We start from the raw sequence: 15,519 nt of genomic DNA, 5'->3' as shown, positions 1-15,519 counted from the left end.
ATGTAAATTTCGGTAGACACCCCTAATTATCCCTTATTTCCCCGTGAAAATCGGATCACTTTATCCATCAGCGACGCGAGTGGCGACCTATCTATACTTTTGGAAGCCTATTTAAAATGGGCGGTAGGTGACAACCTTCAGGATCCTCTTTGATATATACTTGATTCTTTCCTCCGTGGGTGATTCTGTTAAGCTAAGTCGCTGGCTGTTCCGTGTTTTTTCCTTAAAATATGGCTGAAACATTCGTGCTTGTTCTGCTCGGCCGTCGCTATTGCGCTAAGGTTGCCCTCGTCTCTAAGAACGGTCGCCGTCTGCCTCGTCTCATGGTAACCAGCTGATTGCCTCCACCCTCAGAGACCGCAGTTTCTGATCCAGTGGGACTCTCCGCTGATTTTTGGTATGTCACTATCTTTTTGAAGTAGGGTACTTAAAATCTTCAATCATTTTTCGTGCTTTTGAATGGAGTGAAATTTTTCGCTTTTTTAATAATTTAACGAAAAAACAATATAACATAATGACATCGCATAGTTCTTCTTCCACACGCCTATTTCGACCGACCGAGGTTTCGGCACACAAAGCCATTTTCAAGCTACTGTCGTTTTCAACAGTATTTAGACAACGAGTACCACTTAACAGATGGGGCCGGTTCGGTGGAAACTTGGAAGGTTGGCGCATGAAGCAACCTCTTATCTTTGCCTTAACGGCATCAAGACCCGACGAGGACGGACGCGGACGCGACTGAGCAACCGAAGCTGGAGTCAGATTCCACGAGAAAAACCACAATCAGAATTAAGATTAGCGGAAGCGGATGCACTGAGGTAGCTCACGACCACCCTCACGTTGTGCCGTCGGAAGGTTTTCTCTCGGGATACGTGGCGAGGTTTTTGCCATCTTTAGATTAAAATTTCGACTCACGTGAGTCGTACTGTGACAGTACTGTTTAATAAATGTGTTTATGTGTGTTTATGTGACACTAACATGTGACTCCGTAGCTAAGTATGTCTATTCTGTGCGCGGTAGTTGCAGTTAAGTTCTTGGAGGGTTCGAACTGAAGTAGTCGAACTTTCTTAATTTATAAAAAGTGGCAATCTTGACATCAATTTTGCCTATGCGGATTACTCTGTAAAAATTTAATATAGCATTTTTTAACGAATGCATTAAAATGATGACTATCTACGTTTCAAAACGTCAGAAAATAAACGTATTTTACTGCTAATTTGAGAACAGAGGTCATTATAATGCATACTATGAACGAAAGTGGGTCGATTACGCTTCCTTGCGGAACACTTAATGTACTATGGGGGAAAGAGTATCCCAACAAAATTTATGCCGCCACTACCGCTCCGCGGGATAGAGGGTTTCCTTTCCAGTGGGTTGTTATTCTTTAGTCACTGAGGGAAATTCAAACAAGACAAACCATTCCCTATCTTCGTTGCCCAAATACACGACCGACTACTGAGTAGTACCTACAGTGGATGAACTCCGTAGAATTGTGGCGCATTCGATGGCATCATGTGCGCACATTGGGAACGCTCCTCTCCCCCTTCCTTCGCCTTTCTGAACGAAACGAAAAAAAACACTACGGGCCAAAGCAAGCTTTCCCTCGAGGTAAACAAAACAGTCAACGAGAAGATTCGATGGGCCACGTATTTTTGAATGCAGTTGATTTTGAAGAATTTTTAGCTTTTCCGGAAGGACTGCCGTGCACATTGCCAGAACGCGGTTTTCTTTCGATCGAGAAGGATATTTTCCTATCTTGATTTAAGATGCCATTGTCAGCAGGCGAAAAAAGTTGTCAGCTTGTTGGAGGCAGGCTTAACAGAAGTGGAAATATTGCGAAGGATGAATAAAAATTGAAGTACCGTGTATTACTCGGAGAAACGCAACAGGGAGGGTTATTTTTACACCAAAATGTCATGCATTGTTTTAATTTTACAAAATTGGTTTTCAAATAATTGAAAAGAAAGTTAGGTATCAAATTGCAGAAAATATAAGTTTTTTTGTCACTGGATAGGAAAAAATAAAATTTTAATTTTGTTCTATGATCTATGGAATTTACCTCGAAAATTGTGTTTCGTAAATTAAATCTGAAGCAATCAACTGCATACCATTGAGGAAACTTTCAGTCGCAATTGACGCACTCAAGCCTTTTAAAGTGAATATTGCTTAGGTATCACTGGTCAACATAGATTTTATTCTCGAGACGCTGTTAATGATCTTGAACTTACTTTTGGCGCTGATTCCGAATCTGTGCTTAGATTCTTTCTATCACATCTAGTTTCCTTAGGACAGCTTAATGTATGTTTTTGCTTTTACGAAAGCAGTAATTTAATTCATTTATATGTCGTGATAGCATGAGCGAGTGAAAATAAAACTTTCCTGTCAAAACATGTTGTCCTACGATGTCACGTCTTCCTATCCTGTCAAAATATGTTTAAAATTGTAAAATCCTATCGTTTTGTCCAAAGCTATGCTGACTCAGCTGCCACTTCACATCAGCACTTCACACCAGCTGTCGGTACGTGAAGATGTTTGTTTTCTCTGAATATAATTTGAGAATTTTGTTGCTCGTAGGAAATTACAGCTTATTACAATGTAATCGCTGAGAAGTGGCTTAGCTTTAATCAGGCCTAGATAGTGCGTGAGCCATCCTGTTGAATTTTGTTATGTATACGGTGAAATTACTTTTAAGGCTCAAAGGCAGAAAATGACTCCCTCGGTGGCGGCTCAAACTCTGTTGGGATAATTTGTTCCCCAACAGTACCTGTAACTTCATCAGAGCTAATTCCGTAAAGAACTACTGTTTGTTTACGACTACTCAGAAAGTCGCGTATCTAACTTGCCACTGTTTCGTTTAGCCCGCATGACAGTAATTTGTATAAAGTTTGCTGTGAGGTACCATGTCAAAAGTTTTCTTAAAATCTATCAATCAGGGGCAGATCCCGGATTTCTTTCTGGAGGAGGGGCACAAGCAAGGCATTATCCAGGATTTTGTTCTGAGGGGGTGCACAAGGATACCTCATAATACAAAACGAACGCGACAATGAGACAGTACAAAAAAGCTTGCATATTTTTTAAGGGCCTGGGTGGGCACAAGATCTACCTTTCCGGAAGCGGCGCTGACAACCATGTGGGAAGTTACGATTGTCCAGGAAAGTCATGATATTGCTAACAATGATATTTTCGAGTATTTTTCCTAAATTCGATGTTAATGAAATTGGTCGATATTTCCCTGTGTCATGGTGAACAACGGTGTAACGTTTGCGATTTTCCAGTCTATTGGCATCTTTCCTTCAGACAAACATTTCTAAAATATTATCTATAAGAAAGGTGCAACCTGTGGCACAAACTACTTGAAATAAGCATGTATTACCTTCCCTCTGTATATTATTTTATGCTTTAGCCACAAAGTCATGCATGATTGATTAAGTCTTTCGCCAAATTTAATGAAGTTGCATTTATTATATAAATAAATATTCCTTTTTGGTTTTACAGACGCCTCTACTACAATTTTTAAGATTGTAAAAATTAATGTGATCACATATCCTGCCCATAAAATCGACTTTTTTTAACAACTTAGGATGCCTTACTGCTAAAATGTCTAATATTTTATTTCCCATCGTAAGCTTGTCAACTACTTCTGCAAGTGAGTAATATTCTAGTGCGTTTAGTAAGATTTCTCCACTCCTTGAATTCGGTTTTATAATATAAGGATCCTCAATTATAGATGGGAGCTTAAAATCTCCTCCAATAATTATTACACTTTTGTTGTCTCTCAAAGTAAATGCGGAAGTTTAATTTTACGAATGGTAAATAATATCAACTTTGGAGTTTGAAGGTCTATTAACTAATAGCAATCCAATGTTGCTTCTAATTAACAACAAAAATTTATAGATTTTCACCTCAATTCAGGAAAAATTTAAATTACCTGTTATTTTTTGCTGTAATTTTAATGGCGAAATATGTAGCTGACACAGTTACTATGATTTGGTCGTCTATTCTTACTTTTTTTAAATGAGAAATCTCTAAATTTAATGTCTCCCAGAAGCAATCCGGTCGAGAAAGGGTTGAAAGAGCATACACCTTTTGTTTCGTCGTTTAATTATAAGCCGTACACCTATTATTTCAACGTCAGTTTCATGGGCGGTTCATGGTATTATTTCATGGGCGGTGATGGGTAAATGTGATTTTACTTGTAGAAAAACTCCACCACCTGTAATATCGCGTCAATCGCATCCGTATATTTTATATCCTGTAGGAAAAACTTCGCTGCCACTTATAACCTTAAGTAAGCCAACTCTCTGTTCCTATGACCACATGTGGGTGCTGAAATATGTACTGGATATAAGTGATCTTGGTTTTGACAATCAGCTACGACGAAGTTAATGCCACATTTTGTAGATTGACTTTCGGTTGGTTGCATTCCGCGCGTATGTGTGTAAGGTGGGCTAATTACACTGGAAGTGCATATTAATTTGACATAATTGCTTTCCCTGGAGGACGCGTTTTGGAATTTTTCGGCACCACCGCTCCTATTTTTACTTAGTGTGATGTGAAATTTTTCGCAATGCGGATTTCCTCGGAGGCTACGTTTAGCTGAATAACTTTTTTCGTTTAAAAAACTCTTGTATTAAATTTTCCCTGAGTCATCTGCATAGATTATGTTGCTGTTAAGAATGCCTCTTTTACAAAATTGAATGATAAAAAATATTTTATCACCAATTCGCATGTTTCGAGACCACGGATTCTTAAATCAGAGTTTTGAAATATAATCGCCGGCCTAATGCAACCCGCATAGCAACCAAGCTCCAACTGAAGAGAATTCTTAGCTACGCGCCAGAATGTAGAAATAAGGAAGCAAAGCAAGCTCGCGACTGAGCTTTAAGCCACCGAGTGCGTCCACCGGGTTGCGGATGGCGAGCCAACCAATAGATTTAGAATGAAGGTCCTGACGAATCCTCAGAATGAGAAGCAAAATCAAAAAGCATAATATCATCATGGCAGAGAGAGAAGACGTCAAAAAATTAAAACAAAACGACAGCATGGTGATTTAAGGCAACGCGACGGACATCCTAGAGAAAGAGGACTACGATAAGAAGATGGATCAACTACTAACGGAAATCCCTTATCAAAACATCGTTTGAGACCCAATCCCCAGATACAAGAGAATAATGACGAAATAATAAAAACTTCTGCATAAGAATATCCTGCCGAAAGAAGAAGAAGAAATCCACAGTATCCAATATAAAATAAGTGCACATAATACATCTCTTAAAAACCTTGATGGATAGAACTCCACTATAAATCGAAGGGGTCTACCGCCTTCCCTGTCAAACCTGTGGGAAGAACTGCATCGGGGAAAAAGGCAGGTTAGTGAAAACATGCCTAAAGGAACACCATAGAGCAATTCGACTTGGACAGTCAACTAAGTCCGAGGTGGGCGAACATGCAGCGCTGGGCTACGCAATCGAAAGAAAAAAAATTCTAACCAAAGTGAAAGGTTTTAAACAGAGAGACTCGTCGGATATGCCCTTGAAACAATTAAGGAAGAGAGCAACAATTATAACAGAGGCGCCGCGCCGGCCTTAAAATAAGTCGTGCATGACAACCCGTAATTCTGAAAAACACCGAAAAATCTACTCTTCCAACCTCCCCCTCCCATTTCCCACCCTCTGGCATAGATAAATATATATATGAATAAAATTTCCTACTTCATATTTCCTTGAAAAAGCGACCAGCATCGAAACGTTTGGATCTACCGGAAATTGATGCGGCGACATAGCCCAAAATGTTTTTAACTAGCGTGAAGAAATTGAAGTAGAAAAGGATGGCATGGGGGCAAGCATCTTAAGAATTTAACGCTGCAATATGAGACCTGCGAAAAAATAAGGCTCCAGAAATAGATGATAGCCCAGGGAAGTGTAAGGATCTTAGGCCCATTTGACTAACGACACATCGAAGAAACTGACGAGAGTCATCTACACGAGAATATAAGGTAGAAAAGAATTCCTGGATGGAGACCAATTCCGAATTATAAAAAGCAATGGAACAGAAGCAATTTTGGTTCAAAGGCTGCTCATAGACTACAGAATGGAATAGAATAAATCGAATGTCTAAGCATTTGCCAGGTAAGGGACAGCCACGAGTGATTTTATATGGGACCGGCTATCTAGAATCCAAAAGGGAAGAAATATGGCACTAAGAAAAGACCAGCGGATAGAGAAGTGGAATAGAGAGCTGCGTCAAACAACTCTTAGACTTCTTATGATGATGATGAGCAGATATACTGTCTGCAAAAATATCAAGTGTCATAAATCGCGATGAGTTGATTCAAATAATGAGATTTATATTTACATACCGAATTCCTCTTGAAGTCACTTGAAAAGACGGCGAAAGTATACATGAATAAGTTTATACTTCGTTTATTTCGAAAATAAATCCAAAAATTACCTACGCATTTGACGCTTATTCCTCAGGCTCACATTCGCCACAGAAAACTTTTTGAAATCATAAATGGTGAGCAAAAGAATTCTAATCATGCATGGGATGTGTAGTGGCAAAAGGTAAAATCATTTGAGATACTGTATCGCTCTCCACGAGATACCATTAAATAATATTCGAATGTAATCACACAAAATTGAACATGACCGACGAAAACAGCTACTTCCTATCCTGAGTATAGTTTCTTCCGAATTTCTCGTGATTGCCGACATAGGCAGAATCGCCTCGTAGTATCAAACCAGTAATATACCTGATTATTGATAACATAAAACCCTAATGTCACCTAAAACATTATTAAAAAATCATTCATTACATAATGATCATTCCAAAAGAAATTATGTTTTTCGAACTACACACGGTTTTGTTAGCCTGTAGCTAAAAAATTAAGCAAAAAGGAACTAAAGGTCGGTGCACCGTAATGATTTAAGATATATAAAATATTGTTCATAAAGTGAGTAATATTGACTTACCATATTTTCCCCAGGCTTCCCCTTCCATGTAATCTCATCGCAACTCCCACAAAACCCCACCAATTTCACGGAATTGATCCGCTACCCCAATATTATGTGGAAACCTGAAAATAATTAAAACAAAGTTCGCGCTAGAGGATGGAAATATTGAAACACTAAAAGATTATAGCTAACAAGAAGCATTGTTTAAGGATGGTGGCGCAATGGGAGGCTACAACAGGAGTTCATGCTAACGACATCGAAAGGGAAACGTTTGGAAGAAAGGAAATGCCGAGTGAACATATACGTTATATATCCAATGTCGTGCGCAAATATTTTTTCACCTATCCACATTGTGGGAGAATCGCTCATCAAATGTAATTACCAATTATAAAGGAGTGGATACACTGTGGAAAGTTAACACAGAACTGATAAAAGCTCGAAATATGGCATATTTGCAATATCGTAGTGAAATTGGCGGATTGCAGTTACTTAGACTCAAATATCACGTAAAGTTTTTAAAATATATTTTAGAACTATTAATCGAATAACTAACAACGGAGGTGTTATTAAAAAAAGGAATTCATGAAGGTCAAATGTGGGTTAGTGACAAGCATCTGAAGCAATCTCTATGACATAATTTTGACATGTCAGTGCACGTAATCACTAACGACACAGTGCGGCGGGAATGATTCACTATTCAGCAACTTTAATAGCACCCCGAATTAACGGCCATGCGTTTACATTCCTCCGTTTGACCTTCATAATACGGTTTAGTTACTGGATTACGAAAAGTACGCTACTTCATAATAAAGAACATAGTTCCAGCAAAATAAAGGTTAGAATTGATATTTGGATATAATAGGTTGAAACACGGTAAACAAAATAATAAACTTACTCTCCGGTTACCTATAGCACTTCAAATTGAGACAGTCCGGATAGAAATGTCATTTATCAGAAGTAACACATCTTACACTCGAAAACTATTACATTCGCACATATAAAAGGGGGATCAAACTAGTTAATTAATGGAGTAATGGTCCCATTAAATCTCTCAAGTGGCGTGCTAAAATAATACCAGGATTTAAAACTGAGATTTTTCTATCATGGGCGTGCTTTAAAACATTACGGCTAACTTAAACAAAGGCACATTCTCCACATGGTATCATACGCTGAAAGGTGAAGATAGATGGCTTAATAAAAAAGCTTTTTTTCAAAATAATAGTCTTAAAACGTTAACTTAAATTTGAATAAATCCATTTTTATAATGCTACTCGACTTTAGGAAACTGAAAATGAATGGGCAATGACATGAAACGTATCACCAAAATAATAGCTTAGGTACTCACCTCTTAACCCCAAGACTGCTTGCCGCGAAGTGAAATCCAGAGTGGGGGACGGCCTTCTGACACACACACACTTGGTCACATGACGAATAGCCGTGACGTCACGATACATTCGAACCGTTATCTTTATAAAGCAATTAAAAGTCCGAAAACCACATAAGATCGTAAATGTGTGGTTATTTAAAATGTTATCCGAAAAAATGACTTAATAAATGGTGATATTCGATATTATTATAAAAACTACATCCCACGGTAAATAATTTTTGTGAGGGAAAAAAAGATTTGTTCCAACGGTGGCGCTGAATGCATGGCGGGAAATTTCGTAAACAGCCAACAATTAAAATACACGTGGAACAATGTTCCAGAATATTCCAAACATATCCGAAGGTCAGTACGATTGCAGAAGACGTCATCGCATTTCTCCATGAAGGAAGAACAGTCAAACGATCTTCTTAAATCTGCATTCAACTGTCACTTCCAATCCAACACTTCCCCTCTCCTTCTCCGCAAACACACCCCCCATTCCCTCACCAACAGTCCTTTCGCTGAAATCATATTTGTGCAGGTTTAAAATATTATTCTGGGCTACTTCCGCCATGTATGCGTTCATTGAAGTCACCGCCTCATTCCGTGGGAATGCGAGGATGGAGTGCGATAAATAATACAATCAACAGAAATACGAAGAAAAGAAGCAGCGGAAATGACTAAGGTGCGTGAACATGTTATTGAAGCTACGGATTCATAATGTACAGGAGTAATTTATCACGAGTAGCAGTATTATCAACTCCAGATACAATTTTTCTGGGAAATGTAATACTTCAAGAAAAATATATAAGGAGCTTCTGATGGATACGATTTCTCACATTGAGGGCAGTATAGATGGTTGGTCTTCATCGTCGCTTCGTTCTTGAGGTAAGTAATGCCACATCTTAATTGACTAGTTTTCCATGGCCAAAATCAATAAATTCGTTAGATTCGTTGCTTTTATTATTTATTAATCGTATTAAAAATGGCATATTGCATTAGTTTAAACATATTTTGCTGAAATAATTATAAATTTTTGTTACATTGTCCCGAAAAGATAGTCACCGTAAGAGTCAATTAATGGTGCAAGCTAGGCTCTAGGCTCTCTAGGAGCTCTGCCCATTTCTTTTTGGTTCTGAGGTGGTGTATATGCGTAAAATATTGGTGGAACCGTTGACGATCGAAGAAACTCCAATTTTCGACATCATAATGCGTCTATACGGCAAGAAAAAGTAGTCTGGGTATTATTTATATGATTTCAGCATCATCGCTCGCCAATTTCACACTATAGTTACCCCCACCGTAGTGATTTTCTATTACTTTCTGTTTATTAAACGGGTTCGTGGATTTAAAGAAACGTCTTTGTGCATGATAGTGTTGCTAAATTTTTCACCAGTAACACGGAAGCGGCTTGTCCTGCAAGGTTTGCTTATCAGTATTGCATAAATCAGTCGTATTAGTCATCGTAAAATTGAGTGGATGAGAGAGCCTATTTAGATATGTGTAAACCTTTAGCTTGAGTCAAACTGACAGAGAGCTTTGCTTGGTTGAACGTGCTAACGTAAATTAGAACGTATTATAAGAATGCACTGATTTTGCTTCAGTTCCGATACGCTTTCGAAGTATTTAACTCCTGTAGAGTGCAGTGATGCCAACTTACAAAAAATATTGGGGGGACCCAAACTGGGGATCTTGCCCCGGGAAATTTTATAAGTAGCGAGTTTTAAGTTTTTTAAACATTTAAGAAGAGTCATATTATCAACATTAGAACCCTGATAACTCGAATCTCGATATCTGGACACTCTGGCACTCCGGGGAAAATCGAGAAGTCTGACAATTTTTAACTCACACCCATAAGGAATTTTTGAGGGGGCTCGGGCCCCCTCAGGTCCCATGGAGTCGGCGCCACTGGTGGAGTGCATGAATAAGTAAGAGATGAGGGATTTATCTTTGGAAAACAAATGGAAGTAATCGATAGCGCCGAGATCTTAAGTTATCTTGCGTGGCTTGTGTTTATGGGAGCCAAGATCACTACATTAAATGTGTTTTCGAGTATATGCTTTCACAGTGCAGTGGGATGGGGGAAAAACTTGTCCATATCCCCCCACTAAATACGCCTCTCACATCAACTCACTTTTTTCCTGCGATGATTCAGTTTTTCAATTCTCTCCCCCTTCATTTTTACTCATGTCGACTCGGTTCGCGCATAACTTGCTCTCCTTGACGCTTTCACGGAAATTTAATCCTTAAGAATAACGAAGGAGAAGTGTTGAATTTGTTGGAGTGTAAGGAAACCCACTTCAGTTGGCAAATATTACTATATATTCAATGGCATCGTACTTAAACTAGGTCTAGCCATTAAAAATGCTTCATAATGCCACAAAGAAGTATAAGAGATGAATATGGTGTCGATAACAATTGAACTAATCTGACAAATCGTATTCTTTTCAGTATTAGTCCCGCGATACCACTAATTAAAACACTTACACCAGCTATAACGGAAAATATTCATTTTTAAATGACGCTACCTGATTTCAAAGAATTAGCACCTTTTTGTATTATATTATTTAAGAGGAAGATAAGAAAGCCCTAGAAAATCATCCATCCACTGTCGGTGAAATCGAACAAAGGTCCAGTCAAATAGGGGCTAGACGGCCGACGTAACTGCCAAGGGCGTACCCAGGATCATTACAAGGGGGGGCAAGCAAAGTTGTGACATTTTAGCGTGGAAAAGGTGAATGAAACCAACATTTCAAGAAAATTAAAACAGTGCTATATTAGTTAATGAGATTGTTTCCTTGAAAAAAAGTTTTATTTTAGCTACATATCTTATACTAACACATATCATTTTTCGCGGGTTTAAAGAAAATTTGTTGAATACTTTAGTTTCAATTCAGTGCTGATTTTGCTTAAAGACTTTTGCGATTTTTGCTTCTGGGGGGGGGGTGGCAGCTGCCCCCCCTGCCCCTCGCTGGGTACGCACATAATCACTTGTCTAACATGGGTTAGCACGCCTATGTTACGAGAGCGCAGTGGGAAGAGGGAAGGAGCTTATCTACTTCCCCCAACTAAATGCGTCACTCACGTCAACCCACTTTTTTCATGCTGTGATTCAGTTCTACTCTCTGCCACCCAACTTTCACTAAACCCATGTCAACTCGGTATGCGCATAACTTTTTAGACTTTAAGAATTAAGCTTTCTTTACGTATAAAATCGTTTCCGGCTTAATTTTGTGGAATAATGATATATCCATGATTAAAACACAAACGGTAATGCCCTTAATATTTTATTTATCACATAAGCGCCATGGTTTCGACACTTGATGTCATTTTCAAGGTGAAAAAAACTTGAAAACGACTCCAAGTTTTGGAACCATGGTCGGTTAAGTGATAAATAAAATAGTGTGGATACTACCATTTGTGCTTTAATCATGGAAGATTTCTTTAGTTTTAACTGACCGTTTAACCGTTAAGGATGACGTATGTCTGCTGAATCTTTTAATTTATAATAATTAAAATACATGGTGTCGGAGATTTAGAAAGTTACTTATCACATGGCACCGTAGTTAAACTAACATAAGTAGGACCTCTACCAATCAATGTATTTTCACAAATAATTTTGAGGGCAAATATCGAATTTTTAATCAATTGAACTAATTTAATATCTGTATTTTTTCAATTCTATCCTACAATAGCACAAACTCAAACCATAAAACCAAATATCACGGAAAATTTTACGTTTTCAAAAAGACGCCGACTAGCGTAATCGTCAAAAAATAGCGGGTGCAGCATCTAGTCTGGTTTCAAGTAACAACAACTCAACATATTTAAGCTTCACATTGGGTGCAAGAGGAGAAGGCTCCCTACCTTTCATTCGATGACATGTCCATCGGCGGCAGAGCTCAGCTGTCCATCGGCGATTCCCCGAAGTACACACATATTCACCAACACTTCACATTCAACACACTACTGACCATGAATTTTTCCACACAAACTTGACACTTTCACTTCACCGTATAACTAATGAGCACTCGCTCCTATCATGGGTAACACAGCAGGAACATCCTTATTATTTCCTTGAGACACTCATTCTGCTGACAGTGTGGCCGACGCTGTGTGTTGCTGACGTCTTGAAAGGAAGCGATAAAAGATGGTTTTTAAGCCTCCTTCCTTCCAAATAGTTGATTAATTTAACTATGCACTCCTCTCTCGTAAAATCTGGAATACAAGAAATGAACCTAAAGTTATAGCCCAAAAAATAAATGTCACCCACGACACTATACATCCGCTTATATGAAAAGAAGGAATGGTGACAGCGGAAATGCATGTTATGGATACAAATTTAAGCCATTATTGAAAACCTGATTTCGTGATAGATTAGCTATTATAAGTTCATGTATATTTCTGAACAGTTCTCATGAAAAAAAAACTGGCGCGATTTTGTAAAAAAAAAAAAATTGGAAGAGATTCAATATTCCGATCATACATTCGTTAAAGATGGGTGGTTAACTGGTAAAGTTTCACGTACAATTTCGGCACAAGCATTCACATATTGGTTTGTACGTAATAATGTATCGCGTAACCAGTCCTTGCTGCAGGATCTAGAGAGCCAAACCCCAAAAATACGTGTGACAAAAACTGCATTGATTTTGACTATATCTTATTGCCATGGTGTATATTGTTATTTTGTAACTAACGCGCAGAACACAATGATTCTACAGGCGGAAGCAGCACGGAATATTAGGCACGAATTAAAGACATACCTCCACTCTGCAGCAGTAGGCCATCCATCTCTCACCGCCAATCGAACTTCACTACAACAGAATGAGGACTAATGCAAGGGGAAAAACGGAGGGCGGTGCATCGCTTCGTGCTTTTAGCTGTAAGAGGACGGGGAATTGGTAAGGAATGTAGGGGGTGTAACCTGGCACGAATAGACCAAGGCAGAGTCAAAAAGTGTTGAACTGAAAATGAGTCGCAGTGCATCACGAAGTCGGACGGGTGAGTTTCGGTTTACGCGTCGTTGGGCGAACGAGAGAGGGAGGATATAGGGGGAGGGAGCGAAAGAACGTCGGCGAAGGCGGGGGTGGCGAAAGTGACTCACCCCATACGCATTAACGCCGTTCATTCAGTTTTAAGCACTCGCAATCGCTTTATAAATTAATCGATTTGTGTTCTATTACATGCACTCTGGCTATTTATAAATTTCGAGGCAAATCTTCGGAACAAGATGACAAATGCATAAAATTACAACGAGAAATTTATTTCATGTCCCTCGGTATAAATTAAAACATATTAAGTAGTATTATCATTTCTGTGCGTACTTTAGAAATCATGATGCTAAGGTTGGTTTTCATTGGAGATTTGAATTTCCCTGGTTTTGCACAGAAAGCCGGCTTCCATGGCACGGAGGCATCGTTTAGGTTGCAATGAATTTCGTTGCGAAGGGAAAGCAAATTTTAATTGTTGCACATGGTGTAAAACCAATGGATACCTTCACTGCAAAAAAAGTCCACGCTTAACAATCGTCCATTGCTCAACAAACAAACAACAAGAACAAACGCTCAACAATCGTCCACCGATTGTTTATTTACCTTGAGTCGTTGCCCTAACAATACGCCCGAAAATTATCGAACGTCTTTTCTCAGGGCTGTCTAGGAGCCGACGAGGTCGGACGCGACCGATCTGCCGATGACCATTCGGTCGAACTCCAGGCCCAGAAGGCCTGACGGATTTCGGATTAGCGGATTGTATGCGCTGAGGAAACTCACGTCCACCACCCGCCGTAGTAATTTATTTTTGACTCCGTAGCCAGATTTTCGTATCTTTAGATTCATATTTGGACTCACCGTATACCTCTATTACGTGGCTCTGTATCTGGGAAGGTCTATTCTATGCGCGGTAGATGTGGTGAAGTACTGGGAGGGCATATAAGTCCGAAGAAATCATTATTTTTTTATTTTCTAAAAGGGCGAATTATTAAAATCAACGTACTCTATCCAGGTGACTCAAGAAAAAATTAATATCGAATTTTTGACACGACTTCATTATTATAATTATGGCTCTATACAAGTTAACACTTTCATTTCTATACAGATTTATTCACGGAATGGAAATAATTATACATTTGAATTTATAATAATTATATATTTATGACCGAAATAATGGTCACCCATGTCTTCAAAGTTATTATACTAGCTAATCCGAGATTTGACAACGATGTTTTTTTTTCGGGGGAAGAATGGTAGAATTTCCACCTGGTCATGATAGCTAATTGTGGTTCGCACACCCACTGTGAGGAAAGCGTTCATGCTTTCATTCACGTAAATTCCCATATTTTTTGTAATCGAATACTATAAATTTGAAACCTATGATTATTGAAGATTTCTTGAAAATTATAATTATTTTTCTTTATACTCTATGGCTATCAAAATGATTTTAACTGCGAGGGTATCTGGTTATTTAGTGAGAATTGTAGTTAACATGAGTATAGTAATTTTTCTCAAGTGATATTGAACAGTAATTAGCCGAAAGGAAGCGAAGATACAACCTCTTCCAATTCCCCTTCTTATTTCCTCTCTGTGAATGCACCTACTTAGAAATAAATGTGTTAGCGTATGAAGTCGATATTTTAATTAAGTTGGTCGCTTGAAAAATCGGTATTATTTATATATTGAGCCAACTGTGTCCATTATGCTAACATTAAAAATAATTCTTTTACAAAATGAAAAAAATTATGACTTCCTCGAATTCGAACTGTCCCAAAACTTAAGCCCAACAAAGGCGCGTGAAACTAACCTACACAGCTATATGGAGCCACATCTGCGCAAAATGCAAGCGTACTGAGTCCAATTATCCTAGGAAGAACTGGCAATGCTTGTGGTAAAAAATTGTATAAATTTTATTTTTACCAGCCTATGCCTTAAATCGAATTAGTTCCCAAGATTCTTTTCATTGTTTAAGGCTACTTTTACAAATTATCTATCAATTCAGCCATGAAAAGTAATGCATATTTATACCACAGTCAAGCCTTACAAAGAAAGAAGTCATTATTATGTGTCAATTGTGAATACTAAATTGGTAACTAACGACACAGAAGGTGTGCATAACAGAGGGATTTCCTTCATGAATCACTCACATTCGATCGAACCCTAAATTATGATGATTATCCTTGTGATTGTGTGACAAGGTTTGCTACAG

General features: G+C 38.4%; 1 long non-coding RNA gene across 1 annotated transcript; it reads right to left on the bottom strand.

Moving 5' to 3' along the window:
* Positions 1–12,186: 12,186 nt before the first annotated feature.
* On the bottom strand, positions 12,187–13,216 carry LOC124159889. The gene is made up of 2 exons (XR_006865053.1): positions 13,083–13,216; positions 12,187–12,537 (listed from the first exon to the last, which is right to left on the bottom strand). It is a non-coding gene; the product is annotated as an uncharacterized LOC124159889 (long non-coding RNA).
* Between the last annotated feature and the right edge of the window lie 2,303 nt (positions 13,217–15,519).

The sequence above is a fragment of the Ischnura elegans genome, chromosome 5, assembly GCF_921293095.1.
Source record: "Ischnura elegans chromosome 5, ioIscEleg1.1, whole genome shotgun sequence".
NCBI lineage: Eukaryota > Metazoa > Arthropoda > Insecta > Odonata > Coenagrionidae > Ischnura > Ischnura elegans.
The sequence above is the reverse complement of the archived record's forward strand: the minus strand, read 5'-3'. Positions and strand labels throughout refer to the sequence as shown.